The 16847-nt window shown below is 45.7% G+C and overlaps 1 pseudogene; it reads left to right on the top strand.

The window, feature by feature from the left end:
- The first annotated feature begins 4263 nt into the window (after positions 1-4263).
- LOC147003723 (aurora kinase A-like) lies at positions 4264-16750 on the top strand (annotated as a pseudogene).
- Positions 16751-16847: the final 97 nt, after the last annotated feature.

Here is a 16847-nt window from a genome sequence, read left to right as displayed (position 1 = left end):
CTCAGCAGACTGTTAGGATGTGTAGAGAGTTAGAAAATTCAAGAGGAGGCCTATGCTGAGCCCTGTAGTGGAAAATGTCCAAACTGCCTGTAATTCATGTTCAAGCGCTGGACTTCCGTGGTTAGATTAAAGATAAACCAGCCAGGACCTTTCAACGGGTGATAAAGATCACAGGCTGCTTGTAACTGATCAAAAGGCTAAAGGCGAACCCACAGCAGGGGTATTAAAATGGCCCCAAAGCTAAAGGGTAAACGGAGGACAGTAAAAAAAAAAAAATAATTAACTATCCCTTCCTGTCTCAAAGCTAACAAAACTAAAAGGCAAACTGGCAGCAGCAAACACAACTACTGTAGTTACTGTTCCATCCCGAGTCCTGGGCCACACAGAGGAATCTGAAGATTAAATATTTTCTCCATGGTGAGCCTCAAAGGGTCAGGAGGGGGTACACACTCATCTAGTACCCATAAAACCCTGAGGGGAACAGCTTTGTGCCACTTTCAGTGACAACTACAAGGAACAAAGGCTCTGGGAACCCGAGGCTTTCTCTTGTCTCTCCAAACTTTATCTTTTGTTTTTGTTTTTGTTTAAACTCTAGTAAATGTGCAATTCTGTTTTGCCCCTCCTATCTCCTTATCTCCTTTCCCACTATGACTCCACCCTGATGCTCAGGGTGTACTCCTTCTCTAACTCCAGCCAGCTATCCTCAAGTCACATTTTGTATCTGATTTGTGTGGAATTATTTTTTTTTCCATTTCTGGGGCTTGCAAGCACTGTGTGTGTGTGTGTGTGTGTGTGTGTGTGTGTGTCCACGCATGTGCATGTAAGGTCAGAGAACAGCTATCAGGAGTTGGTTGGTCCTCTTCTATCATGTGGGTCTTGGGAGTCTAACTCCTGTTGTCAAGCTTGGCAGCAAGTACACTCTACTACCTGAGCCATTTTCCTGGCCATAGCTATGGAATCTTGTAACTCTCTGAGTTCTATGATCCATAAGTTACTTCTCTTTGCTGCAGCAGAATGCCTGACCAGAGCCAATTAAGGGGGAAAGGATTTAGTTGAACACACAGTTTGAAGATCCCGTCCATCATGGCATTGCAACCACAGTCAGGAAACAGACGGGTGAATGCTGGTACTCAGCTCGCCAGAAACCCCAGCCCATGGAGCAGTGCCACCCATAGGTAATGTGGGTCTTCCTATCTCAGTTACCCTAATCTAAATATCTCCCACAGTATGTTGGAGGCTTGTCTAGATCCATCTAGATCCTCTCAAATTGGTCATCAATCTTTTTTTTTTTTACATTTTTAAAATAATTTATGGGTATGCATGTATGCCAAAGTATGCACATGGATGCAGTTACCGGAAGAGGCGAGAGGTATGAGATTCCCTTGCAGCTAGAGTTACAGGTGCTTTTAAGGTGCCCAACATAGCTGTTAGGATCCAAACTCAGGCCCCCTGCAGGAGGACCAAGCACTCTTAACTGCTGAGCCATCTCTCCAGTTTGGTAATTGATCTTAACCATACCAGTTTTCCACACATAGCTCAGTGATTGCTAAGAATGGCTCTTCTTTTACATGCAACTATGTCAAATTATTCCCTGGTGTCTCTTCACACCCAAGGATTACACGATTTCTCTAGGCCTCTAAGTGTGGCCTCGTGTTTGGTTCTGACCAATAAGCTAGAGCAGAAATGTCATAGGCTACTTCCGAGCCAATGAACTTAGGAAACAGATATGCCTGCTTAGCATTCTTTTGGCCTTGCTGGTTATAACATGGGCCAGAGAAAACAGATAAAGCCAGAGAAAACCTGGGTTTGTGAATGAGTGTTTGTAGAGACCAGCTTCCAGCCCCAACCTGAGATTGTTACATGATCAAGAAATAAACATCTTGGTGTTGGAGGGATGGCTCAGAGGCCAAGAGTGCTTGCTCCTCTTCCAGAGTCCCCAAATTTGATTCCTTAGTACCCACCTGTAACTCCAGCTCCAGGAGCTCAAACTGCCCCTTCTGACCTCTGCGGGCACCTACACTCACATGCACAAACCTACACATACAGACACACAGGTATACACAATATTAAAAGTCAAATCTTTAAAATAATATAAAGCCATGAGACTGAGTAAGATCTCAGATGAGGGGAAAGAGTTTAAGTAGAAGAAGAACGGCAAACTGGTGGACACAGAGCTGGCATTAAGTGACCAATCAGTGGACTTGCCTGGCATTCTCTGGAACTGTGGTGAGAGTCTGAGTCCTGAGGTGGCAGAGGTTGACAAGCTCTGTAGCTGGAAACAGCCTTGTCACTTGGTGTGTGGGATAAGCCTGTCTGTAGAAGAAACAAATGAGATTGTGCAGAGAAGAAACTGACAGATGTTTCTTCCCAGCCCTTCCGGGAACAAAAGCCTCTGGTGCCCTTAAGGCCCCCTGGCATTCCTGTTGACTTGTTTTAACACTTCTTCCCTGAGCCTTGTCTGCAAACTCCCATGAATACTGGCCTTTATATACTTTCGCCTGCCTGAGTTTCTATCACCAAACACCTCAATCCTGGTTCAGTGTTAAGAACTGGTTCAGGCAGTTTGCCTCAGCCTCTAGAGTCACTATGCTCACAGGAATTCCCAGGTACAGATTTCTGAGGGGCAGCCCACACCATAGAGCCCTTCACAGACCTTCATCCTCCAGGGGATGCCCTCTCCCACAGAGTGATGGGAACAGCTGCCAGTAGCAGAGGGGCTGCAGCTGTTGAAGTACAATCGCCTTAAGAGTCCCCTGGTTACACAAGCACACACACATGCACACACACACACACACACACACATGCACACACATGCATTCATCCTTTGCAAACTATCATTACTAAAATTAGCAAATAATTTTTGAGTTTTCACTAGGAGACGCCAAAATATTTTGGTTTTTTTCTCTTTTTTTCTTTGTTCTCTTTTTTTTTTTTTTTTTTTTTTTGAGACAGGGTTTCTCTCTGTAGCTCTGGCTGTCCTGGAACTCACTCTGTATCTGTAGACCAGGCTGGCCTTGAACTCAGAAATCTGCCTGCCTCTGCCTCCGAAGTGCTGGGATTAAAGGCGTGCACCACCACCGCCCGGCTATTTTTGGTTTTTTAATCATGCCTTCTCTTCCTGTGAGGAAGTGTGGGCCCTTATCTTGGAGGGTGTGGGGGGCATTGTCTCAGGCAGGCAGGCAGGATTGGCATCATTCACAAGCCTATGAGAAATGTGGGATCCCAGATTTCTTTTTAGACTGACAAGGTCAGATCTGTAACTTTTTTAAGATTTATTTTATTGTTTTTTATTTATGTGTATGTGTGAGTACCCGCTGGCATTTTAAGTAGATACTGTGTACATGCCCACAGATGCATGAAGAGGACATTAGATCCTCTAGAGCTAGAGCTAACAGGTGGTTGTGAGCCTCCTAACACGGGTGCTAGAAACTGAATGTGGGGCCTCTAGAAAAGAAGTTAAGAAAAGACTCTTAACTTCTGAGCCTTCTCTTTAGCCCCCAGAATCTGCATTTTAACACTGACCCTGAGGGATCCTCCCACTCCAAATACTAAAAAATACTAAATACACAGTACAAGATCCTTTTCAGGCTCAACATGAATAATAAGAAAGACTGGGTGAGATACCCTTCACTTTCTCTTCTCTGAAAATCACGTTGGTGACTCAAAAGATTGCTCACTGAGTAAAGGTGCTGGCCACCAAGCTGAACAACCTGAGTTCAATCTCCAGGACCCAATTGGTAAAAGGAGAGAGCCAATTCCCACAAATTGTCCTCTGATGTACACACCTAGTGGCATGCATGTCCTTCACCTAAAAAATAAAAATTTAATCCAGGCAGTGGTGGCGCACGCCTTTAATCCCAGCACTTGGGAGGCAGAGGCAGGTGGATTTCTGAGTTTGAGGCCAGCCTGGTCTACAGAGTGAGTTCCAGGACAGCCAGGGCTATACAGAGAAATCCTGTCTTGAAAAATCTAAATAAATAAATAAATGATAAATAACTAAATAAAATAAATGTAAGTAAATAGATAAAAGATTGTATTGGGGACTGGCAAGATAACTCAGTGGGTACAGGCATTTGCTACCAATCCTGACAACCTGAGTATCACCCACAGACTGCCCAAATATAGAACCCAAAAACCCTTGAGGACTCATCTGCACTTCTTCCTTGGATTCAAGCCCTGTTAACTAGAGAGCTTATTTTCCCTCGATAAGGAAATGCCAAGCCCTTAGATTTCCATTCAGTTGAGGTGAACCGTGCTTCAGCAATGATAAAATGTCCAGACAAAGGTAACGAGATATAAAGAAACAAACTGGAAAAGTTGGTAAACTTTCCCCCTTCTGGGAACAGGTTATTCTCAGAATCTAGGAAGAATTCATCTGTAGATTCTAAATGGTTCTGGAAAATACTTCCCTTTCTCTTCTTGTGGTGGCAGGTGTTATTTTTCAAAGGTGTGTGTTCTGGACAATACTTGTCGTGCAACATAAAATGTTCCTGTTGTGGCTTCAATCTGACCTTGTACCTGCATGTCTGCAGCTGGTGAGGTGGTGCAGGTCTGTTTAAAAGTGAGACAGTCGAGTCTCTACTCTCAGATCCTTCTAGATGTGAAGGTGGGTGGGAGAGGAGGGGCTGAGACAGGGAGAGCCACCATCGAGTCCTTCAGGATGATGCAAGACCGGAGGCACAGGAAGCCCTTGCCACTCCAGTATCTCTGACATGGAGAAAAGCCACTTGAAGGGCTTGAGAATGGGATGTTGCTCAGTTGAAAGAACACTTGCCTGGTGTGCACAGAGTCCTAGGTTAGATCCCCAGCACTTCATGCACCAGGCATAGTGCATGTGTGCAGGTGATCCCAGAGCTCTGGAGGTGGAGGGAGGATTAGAAATTCAAGGACATCCTTGGCAACATATTGAGTCCAAGGACATATGTTTCATAGGCCTGCAAGATAATTACTTTAATGTTTGGTTAGAACTCCTTTCTAAGAAATAAAATTGGCAGAATGTTTCTTTTTGCTTGCTAAGGTTTTTGTTTTGTTTTTAAATGCTTTTATTGTTACTTGTATGTAAACAAAGTATGTCTGAATGTATGTATAGATACTATGTATATGTCAAGTGACTGAAGAGGCCAGAAGAGGGTGTTAGAGCCCTTGGAATTGGAGTTAAATATGGCTGTGAACAACCACATGGGTGCTGTAAACTGAACCTGGGTCCTCTGCAAGAGTATCCGGGACTCTTAACTGCTGAGCCATCTCTCTGACCTCAGTTTTTTTGTTTTTGTTTTGTATTTTGAAACAGGTTTTTAGGAGCCCAGGTTGAAGGTGACCTTGAGCTGCTAATCCTCCTGTCTCTGTCTCCTCATGTCACCTCATCCAGTTTATGTTATGATGGAGGTTCAGGGTACTGCATGCCTAGTGCTATAGTCACAGCACTACACTGGGAAGGGAGATAGAGACAGAAGGACTAGAAGGTCAAGGTTGGGACTGGAGAGATTCTGGCTCAGTAGTCAAGAGTGTAAACTGCCTGAGCAGGCACACTGGGCAAGTCACAGTAGCCTCTAAGTCCAGCTCCAGGAATATGAAATGTTGAAATGTTCCCCACAGGCTCGTGCCTTGAATGCTTCTTCCCCAGCTGTGCCTGCTAGGGAAGCATGAGCTCATGTGAGGTCTTGTTCTGCCTTATAGAAATAGGCCAATCAGAGTGGAGACCTTTAAGAATTACATCCACCAGGGGCTGGAGAGATGGCTCAGTGGTTAAGAGCATCGACTGGCCGGTCGTGGTGGCGCACGCCTTTAATCCCAGCACTCCAGAGGCAGAGGCAGGCGGATTTCTGAGTTCGAGGCCAGCCTGGTCTACAAAGTGAGCTCCAGGACAGCCAGGGCTATACAGAGAAACCCTGTCTTCAAAAACCAAAACCAAAAACAACAACAACAAAAAAAGAGCATCGACTGCTTTTTTAGAGGTCCAGAGTTCAATTCCCAGCAACCATCTGTAATGGGATCTAATGCCCTCTTCTGGGGTGTCTGAAGACAACTACAGTGTAGTTACATATAATAAATAAATAAATAAATAAATAAATAAATAAATAAATAAATAAAATCTTAAAAAAAAAAGAATTATGTCCACCTCTGGTTTTTCCTCTGTGTGTGTCCTCTTCCCTGACCCCCTCTCTCTCCTCTCTCTCTCCCTCTCCTCTCTCTCCTCTCTCTCTCCCTCTCCTCTCTCTCTCTCTCTCCTCTCTTTCCTCTCTCTCTCCTCTCTCTCTCCTCTCTTTCCTCTCTCTCTCTCTCCTCTCTCTCCTCTCTCTCCCTCTCCTTTCTCTCCTCTCTCTCCTCTCTTTCTCTCTCTCTCTCTCTCTCTCTCTCCTTCTGATCTACCATGATGTGAACATACTCCACCATACACTCTGCCATGATGGACTGAAACCATGAACCAAACATTATCTTTACTCCCTCACAGGTTTCACATCAGATATTTTGATCACAGCATCATGAAGGTAACTAATGTACTGGAAAGGATAATCAAACCACCTCTCCTGTCTACACATGAGCACCCTCTTCATCATGTGTGTGAGAGAGAAATCTACTGGAAAGGCTAATCAAACCAGCTCTCCTGACTACACATGAGCACCCTCTTCATCACGTGTGTGAGAGAGAAATCTACTGGAAAGGCTAATCAAACCACCTCTTCTGTCTACACATGAGCACCCTCTTCATCACGTGTGTGAGAGAGAAATCTACTGGAAAGGCTAATCAAACCACCTCTCCTGTCTACACATGAGCACCCTCTTCATCATGTGTGTGAGAGAGAAAGAGAGAAACAGACACAAACAGAGAGTGTGTGCAGGTATAGGTGTACATTTATGGAGGCCAGAGGTCCACTTCGATTGTTGTTCCTTAGGCATCCGTGTTTGTGTGGGTATGTGCATATAGAGTTGTCCAAGGAGACCAGAAGAAGGTGTCAGATTCCCTGGATCTGGAGTTACAGGTGCTTGTGAGTCCTCTGAAGTGGGTGCTGGTTGCTCTGCAAGATCAACAGGCACTTTTAACCCCTGAGCTGCACCCTGCCCCAGTTTTAAAAGATGTTTTGTATTTTATTTGTGTATGCATATGTCTGCTTGTGTCTATGAATCTGTATTTGTGCACAGAGGCCAGAAGGTAGTGTTCGATCTCTCGGGGCTGAAGTTACAGCATTTGTGAACTGTCAGATGTGGATGTTAGGATTCAAATTCTGGTCCCTGGCAAAGCTGTAAAGTGCTCTTAACCACCGAGCCACCTCTACCAGCATAATCTTGTCTGTCTTTCTGTCTGTCTGTCTGTCTGTTTTTTATATTAGCCTTAACTGGCTTTGAACTCACAGAGCTCTGCATGCCACTGGCTCATACACACTGGGACTGCAGACTTTCACGACCACACCCAGTTCACTGCAGACTGAACCCAGGGTTCTGGCATGCTAGGTGAGCATTCTACCAACTGAGCTACACCCCATCCCCTCATTTAACTGTCCTTTCTCAAATGTCTGTACATCAAAACACACACTCACTTTTAAGAGCTCAGGCTGAGACACCAACTGACAGAGACTGACAGAACCACCCCTTACTCACGTTGCTCTTTCCCTACCCCATTTCCTCCCAAGCTCACCTGCTCAGCTCATCCATCATCCATTTGTCCAATAAATATAATCTGAACCTCCTGGCACCCAGGGCCAGAGACCCAGAGATGAACCAAACCACATCCCTGCCCTGAAGGATCTGGCCGCTTCAAAGCACCATGTAAAGAGAAAACGGTAATTATTGTTTTGAGTAGTAATTATAGTTGTGCTACAAAGAAGCTGGAGAGCTTTAAGATGGTATGACCCGTATTTTCTGCCAAAGGAATTCTCACCCTGGGGCCCAGAGAAGTCAGAAAAGAGAGTCTTTTACTCCTTCGAAGGGTAGCCCCATCCCCCAAAGCTAGGATCAGGGGACCAAAGGCATCAGCAGTAGTGTCTCTGATGGAGCCACTTGCTCAGGACTGTGTAGGGCAGTGATGTGTACATTACACTGGAAAATTGTCATGTGCTGGTTGAGTTCACTGAGAGGCTGTCCGAGAAAAATGGGGCGCCCTCCCCTGTTGCCCGCCGCTTTTGTTCCCCCTGGTAAGAACACACTCAGGGCAACCGGAATCTTCTGCGGCACAAGCTTTATTGCTTACCCCATCAGGAGCCAGTGGAGAAGAGAGCCAGAGAGAGAGAGAGAGAGAGAGAGAGATGGCGGAGCCCCCTCCCTTTTATGGAGGACTGTCCTCCGCCTCGGACGTGTCACTCCCTGATTGGCTGCAGCCCATCAGCCAGAGTTGTCATCCCGGGAAAGGCAGAGCACATGGGATGGGAAACTACCCCAGCGCATGTGCAGATGGTTTGTTTACTACTTAGAACACGGGTGTCAGTGCCATCAGCGCCATCTTGTAATGGCAAATGTGAAGGCGGCTCCTTACATCTCCCCCTTTTCTTTTATATAAGAGCAATAGGCCACCCATATTAATGAGAGTGGAGATAGAGGTCAAATCCCCAGTGTGTAAAATAGGGGCTTTACACAAAACCTCCTCCCAGGCTCATCACCCAAAGGGGTCTTGGTCCGCTCCCGTGTCGTTTTTCCTGGGGGAAGGACACTTGGACACTCAACCTTCTTGAAAGATGACATGTCTCCCTATAAATGCCACAGAGCCCTTCTACTGCAGTGCTTAGCCGTGCAACTCTCTCGGGCTGCTGAAGCACACTCACTCTATCCCGTGCAATGAGACTAGCCTCGTGGGGTGCAAGAGCTGAGTGGTCAGCGACCTATTGCTTAAGCATAGATAACCATATATCAGGGGAAGCACCATGTTCTAGTGCTGCAAGCGCCTGGGAAATAACCACCATGTCTCTCCTAATTTGGGCCTTAAGCTTACAGACCAATCAGAGAAGCAACACTAATCCACAGCAAAGAACAGCTCCAAATAATTCCACCCCCACCCATTCTTTAAAGAAGGAAAATGTTGAAAAGATAGTCCTTAGGTCAGGGACAGGTCCAAGTGCGTGGGGCAAGTCTCAATTTTCAAAGGGTCTGTTCAAATTTAGCCGTCCAATTCTGTATCTCCCAACGCTGCTCTCCCTTTGTTGTTATCGAACTGGACATCACCAAGACGAGGGACATCAGTATTCCCTTGGTCAGTCTGGATTTTTCGGGTGAGTCTTTCTGGTATCCAAAATGGGTTGTCTTCATTCTGTGGAAAAACACAAACAGCTCCCCTGGATCTTATCAAAATAGGATCCGGGCCTTTCCATTTGTTATTTTAAACATCTTTCCATTTAACCATCTCTTTGGGCCTATCTGGCTCTGAACAATGACGTTCAGCCGCTGTATCTTTGTTAATTGTCCAGTGGCTTCACCGCCTCAATAACCCTCAAAAGAGTGAGCAGCCTGCAGCCTCCGGAAATAATTCTGAAAAGGAGCAGGCATCCTTACAGAAGACCGAAGACACAAAAAAAAGGCAGTGGACTTTGGAAGATTTTGACATTGGCCGCCCACTAGGAAAAGGGAAGTTTGGAAATGTCTACTTGGCGCGGGAGAGACAAAGCAAATTCATCCTGGCTCTGAAGGTGCTGTTTAAAACGCAGCTGGAGAAGGCGAACATGGAGCACCAGCTTCGGAGAGAGGTGGAGATCCAGTCGCACCTGCGGCACCCCAACATCCTCAGGCTGTATGGCTATTTCCATGACACCACCCGAGTTTTATCTGATTCTAGAATATGCACCCCTTGGAACAGTCTATAGAGAGCTCCAAAAACTCTCCAAGTTTGACGAGCAGAGAACAGCTACTTACATCACTGAGTTGGCAAACGCTCTGTCTTACTGTCATTCAAAGAGAGTGATCCACAGAGACATTAAGCCAGAGAACTTACTGCTTGGCTCAAACGGAGAGTTGAAGATTGCAGACTTCGGGTGGCCGGTGCATGCTCCATCTTCCAGGAGAACCACGATGTGTGGCACCCTGGACTACCTGCCCCCAGAGATGATTGAAGGCCGGATGCATGACGAGAAGGTGGACCTCTGGAGCCTTGGCATTCTCTGCTATGAGTTCCTAGTGGGGATGCCTCCTTTTGAGGCGCACACCATTTGTTGCCCGCCGCTTTTGTTCCCCCTGGTAAGAACACACTCAGGGCAACCGGAATCTTCTGTGGCACAAGCTTTATTGCTTACCCCATCAGGAGCCAGTGGAGAAGAGAGCCAGAGAGAGAGAGATGGCGGAGCCCCCTCCCTTTTATGGAGGACTGTCCTCCGCCTCGGACGTGTCACTCCCTGATTGACTGCAGCCCATCAGCCAGAGTTGTCATCACGGGAAAGGCAGAGCACATGGGGTGGGAAACTACCCCAGCGCATGTGCAGATGGTTTGTTTACTACTTAGAACACAGGTGTCAGTGCCATCTTATAATGGCGAATGTGAGGACGGCTCCTTACACTCCCCCCCATTTCAGACCCATGTATGCTTGTCTCCAAGTGTCCTCCAGAATCTGAGGTCAGACTGCCCCTGGGACTGTGATAAGGAGGGAACACTGTGTCCTTGAGAACGGCTAGAAGATGGTACTATTGTTTACCTCACAGTATAAACCTGTCTGCTGCAGTGGGAGAGGAGGCTGACAGGGAGGTTTAACCATGGGAAGTAAGCCATGGATGGGGAGTTCAGCCTTAGAGAAAAAGCTCCTCCCTGTGCTAAAAAGATGGGATCCGGAGTGACAATGATGATGATGATGATAATAATAATAATAATAATAAGGCTAAAAGTGACTGAGGTAGGCAGACCTGCTGCTGGAGGAAAAGGCAAGAGCATTAAGCTTAAGGCTAACCTGAGCTACACAGCAAGATCAAGGACAACCTAGATTTCAAAGCAAGAGCTTGTTCCTTGTTCTGAAAAAGGGCAGGAGGTGGAGAAAGAGAGAGAACATGAATATGAATGTCCCATTTCTAGTGTACTTAATTCAGGATCCTCCCCTCCCATCCAGTATCCTTTGTGGAAGTCCTAGCCATCATTGGTGCTTCATGATTCCCAGATGGCCCTCACAGATTTTTTTTTCTTTAATTTTATGTGTGCTTGTGTGCGAGCATTCATCACTTGTATATGTGTGTCCATGGATACCAGAAAAGGGTGTTAAGTCCTCTGAAGCTAAAGTTATAGGTAGTTATAAGCAGCCTGATATAGGTGCTAGGAACCAAACAGGGTTCTCTCCAATAGCACACAGTGTTTTTACTATTCGGTTGTTCTTGGGAGATGGCCCGTCTGCAGAACTTGGAACTTTCCTCTTCTTCTCTTCTCTTCTCTTCTCTTCTCTTCTCTTCTCTTCTCTTCTCTCTTCTCTTCTCTTTCCTCTCCTCTCCTCTCCTCTTCCTCCCCTCCCCTCCTCTTCTCCTCTCTCTCTCTCTCTCTCTCTCTCTCTCTCTTAATCGCTCACTCTCTCTCTCTTTCTCCCTGTGTTGGATAGTTTTATGTCAACTTGACACAAGCTAAAGTCATCTGAGAAGAGGAAACCTCATTATTTAAGAAATTGACTCCATGCCGGGCAGTGGTGGCACATGCCTTTAATCCCAACACTTGGGAGGCAGAGGCAGACGGATTTCTGAATTTGAGGCCAGCCAGGACTACACAGAGAAACCCTGTCTGGAAAAAAAGAAAGAAAGAAAGAAAGAAAGAAAGAAAGAAAGAAAGAAAGAAAGAAAGAAAGAAAGAAAGAAAGAAAGGAAGAAAGGAAGAAAGAAAGAGAGGGAGAGGAGAGAGAGAAAAAGAGAGAGAGAAAGAAAGAAAGAGAGGGAGAGGAGAGAAAAAGAGAGAGAAAGAGAGAAAGAAAGAAAGAAAGAAAGAGAGAGAGAGAGAGAGAGAAAGGAAGGAAGGAAGGAAGAAAGAAAGAAAGAAAGAAAGAAAGAAAGAAAGAAAGAAAGAAAGAAAGAGAGAAAGAGAGAAAGAGAGAAAGAAAGAAAATGACTCCATAAGATCAGGCGGCAGGCAAGCTGGTCAAGCATTGTCTTAATTAGTGATTGATGAGGGAGAGCCCATTGTGAGTGGAGCTATCCCTGGACTGGTTGGTGGTCCTGGATTCTATAGGAAAGCTGGCTGAGGGCTGGAGAGATGGCTCAGCTGGTAAGATCACTGACTGTTCTTCCAAAGGTCCTGGATTCAAATCCCAGCAACTACATGGTGGCTCACAACCACCCGTAATGAGATCTAACGCCTTCTTCTGGTAAGTCTGAAGACAGCTACAGTATACTTATGTATAATAATAAATAAATCTTTGGGCTGGAGTGAGCAGGGACTGAGCGAGCAGGGTTGACCATAGGGAACAGAGGTCCTAAAAAAATTCAATACCCAACAACTATATGAAGGCTCACAACCATCTGTATAGCTACAGTGTAGTCATATACATAAATAAATAAATCTTTACAACAAACAAACAAAAAAAGAAAGCAGAGCTGGACATGGTGGCGCACGCCTTTAATCCCAGCACTCGGGAGGCAGAGGCAGGCGGATTTCTGAGTTCAAGCCCAGCCTGGTCTACAGAGTGAGTTCCAGGACAGCCAGGGCTACACAGAGAAACCCTGTCTCAGAAAAAACAAGAAAGAAAGAAAGAAAGAAAGAAAGAAAGAAAGAAAGAAAGAAAGAAAGAAAGAAAGAAAGCAGGCAGGCTGGCAAGCACAAGGAACAAGCCAGTAGGCAGCAGCCCTCCATGGCCTCTGCACCAGCTCCTGCCTCCATGTTCCTGCCATTCAAGTTCCTGTTTTGACTGCCTTCTGCAAAGATGGACTGCAATGTGGAAATGTAACCTAAATAAACCCTTTCCTCCTCGGCTTGCATATATATATATATATATATATATATATATATATATCACCGTGTTTTGTCTCAGCAATAGAAAGTTTAAGTCAAGCACTATGTGTTCTTAAATACTGAGCCATTGCTCCAGCTCCATGGCTGCCACAGTCTAGTGTTACCTGCAGACCAGACTGCAATGTTTTCTTGTGAGAAATGAGATCTAATGATCTCATTTTTATAGTGGAAGAAACACTCCCGGGAAGCCCCACTAGCAAATTCATCTTCATATTGCTTTGGCCAAGGCACCCAAACACTTGAGCCTCAGCCAATCTCTAGCAAGGACTCTGGGCTATCTGAATTATGTCTAGATCCCAATTACCCACCACTTATTGGATTTTCGTCTTTTTGTTGACTGTTTTCAGTTTATTGCATGGAAGCAGTATACTAGACCAAGTAAAAAGTGGAGCCCTGGCAGCTGAAAAGATGGCTCAATAGAGGATTGGGGTTGAGTTCCCTGTACCCACATCATTGTGGTTCAGTCATCTGTTACTTCAGTTCCAGGAGATCTGACATACTCTCTAACTTCTTCCAGCATAAACTCTCATATACTAAAATAAAATAAAATCTAAAAAAAAAAAAAAAAAAAAAAAGCAGGACCACTCCCTCCACAGCACAAACCAGTCGTTTTATCTAGGCTGTTTTTTAAACTTGTGACAAAGGACTGATGCCATGAACCATGTCATCCTGTCCCTTACATGACCAGGAGACTGAGGGGAAGTTTTACCCATGGCAAGGAAAGCCTCATTTAAACTTCAGAACCCACGAACCATTAGCTATTTGATGGTTAGCCAGTGCAGGCTCTGTCAGGAATTGGTAAATATTCTTGTGCTGGTCACCCTAGAGCTAAATAACTCCCTCATCCCTAGGTGTTAAGTCACAGTTATGTATCACTGCAGGCAAAGTTCTTTTTAAATATACGCATGATTTTCTTTTTTCTTTCTTTCTTTCTTTTTTTTTTTTTTTTTTTTTTTTTTTTTTTTTTTTGGTTTTTCGAGACAGGGTTTCTCTGTATAGCTCTGGCTGTCCTGGAACTCACTTTGTAGACCAGGCTGGCCTCGAACTCAGAAATCCGCCTGCCTCTGCCTCCCTAGTGCTGGGATTAAAGGCGTGCGCCACCACACCCGGCTCTTTCTTAATATTTATTTTATGTGTATGAGTGCTCTATCTGCATGTACACATGCATCCCAGAAGAGGGCACTGGATCCCATTACAGATGGTTGTGAGCCACCATGTGGTTACTGGGAATTGAATTCAGGACCTCTGGAAGAATGGTCAGTGTTCTTAACTGCTGAGCCATCTCTTCAGCCTGCTTTCAACCTCTAAGCTATTTATCCAACCCCATCCTTAAACCTATATGAAAATATCTTTATTAAAACCCTACTCTGGAGAGGTGGGGAGGATGTGAATCTCTGCAGGTGGCCACTCCATTACAGCAGTGAGGGTGTGGGAGGAGAGCTGCTGGGCTGCAGGCCTGTGTGAACCTTGTACCCAGCCTACAAGGCACCTGGCCAAGTGGGGAGTGGAGGCTGGAAGCTTCCTTCTAGTCTATTTGCTCTGTCCCCTTGCCCTGGCCCAGGCTACAGCTTCTGAGGATTGCTTGTTTCTGCTAATGTGAACAAAGACACTGTATTTGGAACAGGAACTTGGATCTGAGAGAGTCAGACATGTGGGTGACCGTACAGGAGAAACTCAAAGTGTATACTGGACGGTTTTTAACGAGATAAAATCCCTCCTGTGTCTAAAGGAACCCTCTCATGCATGGAGAAGCAAAATGGTCCATATTCATACAACTGAATCTTATTTAGTTCTGTTCTTTGCAGTGCTAGAGATGAATTCAGGGCCTTAAAACATTTTAGGCAAACTTTTTAATACTAAGCCATGTCCCAGAATTTGTTGCTGTTTTCTTTTTTGTTTGTTTGTTTTAAGTTCAGTGGCTGGAGATATGGTTCAGTAGTGAAGAGTGCTTGTACAACACCCCCATACACATAAAATAATTTTTTTTGAGACAGGGTTTCTCTGTGCATTCCTGGCTGTCCTGGAACTCACTCTGTAGACCAGGCTGGCCTCAAACTCAGAAATCTACCTGCCTCTATCTCCCAAGTGCTGGGATTAAAGGCGTGCGCCACCACGCCCTGCTTGATAAATTAATTTTTAAATAAAATATATGTACACACACACATACACACACGTAAGTCAGTTATTTTCTTCCGCCATATGGTTGCCAGCATCAAAGCTTGCCCCGCCTGGCAGCAAGCACTTTTACTTAGCTGAGCCATCTCAGGTTTTTGAGAAAGTCTCATGTAGCCTAACCTGGCTTCAAACTCACTGTATAGTCGAGGGGAAGACCTTGACCTCCTGATCTTCCTGTGTCCACCTCCCACATGCTGAGATTACAATTTTCAGTTTTACAAAGGAAGGAAATTGGGCCACTGAGATAGCTCAGTGAGTAAAGGCACCCGCAGTCAAGCCTGGTGTCCTGCTTTCAATCCCCAGTCTCTGCTTGGGGAAAGAACCAACTCCTAAAAGCAGTCCTGTCCTCCACGTAACAAAGTGTGACACTCATACACACTCATACACCCCCCCACACACACACACACTAAATCACAATAAATAAATGTAGTAAAAAAAAAAGTCAAAAAAAAAAAAAGCCAATATAGATAAACGTGAAAATAAAACTGGGCATGGTAGTTCACACTTCAAATTCTGGCATTCTGGAGGCGGAGGCAGAGGATCATCCTTAGTGATCCAGACAGTGAGCTGGAGACTCATCTGGGCCACAAGAGACTCCGTCTCAAAAAAGTTTAAAATCATATACGAAAAGAATCCAACTAGTATGTGAAAAGCGCCACTAGGAAAAGAATGTGATGTTTCGGGCTCGCTCTTCAAATAGCAAAGCAGCTTGTGTGGTTAGCACACTTACCAAGACGAGGGACAGAGAGGGCAGAGAGGTGGACAGAATTAAGTTTAGCCGTTGTGGGGATAGGTCCGTCTCTAAGTTGTAAACAGGCGAGTAAATAGAAACTAGGGCAATGGCGTTGTCCATCCACGAATTTGGTAAGGACAATAACAACCCTGCTTCACATGATTTCCTTTGTGTGCCAATGCCACCTTTTCTCGAAGTCCAGTGAGGAGGGGAGAGTCTGTCTGCCCACTAGCTTGTAACTACGTCTCATAACCTTCTTGCGCTCCTGCGAGTGCGTGTGTATGTGGTGCGTTGCGGTAGGAGGTAGGGGTAGGGCTGGAGAGATGGCAAAGAGGTTAATAACGAAGCACAAGCTATTCTAGACGTCCTTCTAGCACCTACATGTGGCTCACAACCGTCTGTAATACAGGTCTAAGGGAATCCCACGCCGCTTTCTGGCCTCCGTGGGTACTGCGAGCACATGGTGCACCGACTCAGCGAAACACCCATACATATTACAAAGAGCAAACCCAAAACCTTCTTGCCTTTTCTGAGGTAGGGAAACTGAGGCTTTAGTGTCCGTAGGGGCTACACAAGCGATGTTTGACAGGTAATATTTTCCTCCCTATTCACAAGACGGGAAACTGAGGCTAAAGAGTGGACGGTACGGGACAAGCGAACTAATTCTCAGAGGTCGGGTTTCGTTGACCAGCCTCAACCTTGCTTTAACCTAGTACTGGAGAGGGAGGGCGATACTGCAACTGTTGTCAAGGAGACGGATCTCACACTGCTGATCTGAGAACTCTGGCATAGCGTCCACGACCTCCTCTATAGGCGCTTAAGGTCCTGGAGGCCGGTCTCCCAAGTGTGCCGCCTCCCCCGGTTTCCACAACGAAACCACAGATTCCTCTCGTCCCTCCCCGACCCATCTGCGTTTGCCTGAGGTCCGCCGGCGGGGTGTCTTGTGAGGGACCGTAGAGGGAGGAAATCCACATGAAATCTGGGAAATGTAGTCCAAAATCAGAAGCGCTCTGTTTGCGCCTGTGTGAGCCAATAGGAATCGGGTTTTCTTCTT

Source organism: Mus caroli, unplaced genomic scaffold, assembly GCF_978045245.1.
Source record: "Mus caroli unplaced genomic scaffold, Mus_caroli_1 scaffold_8, whole genome shotgun sequence".
NCBI lineage: Eukaryota > Metazoa > Chordata > Mammalia > Rodentia > Muridae > Mus > Mus caroli.
Note: the sequence above shows the minus strand (reverse complement) of the source record. Positions and strands in the feature narration are given on the sequence as shown.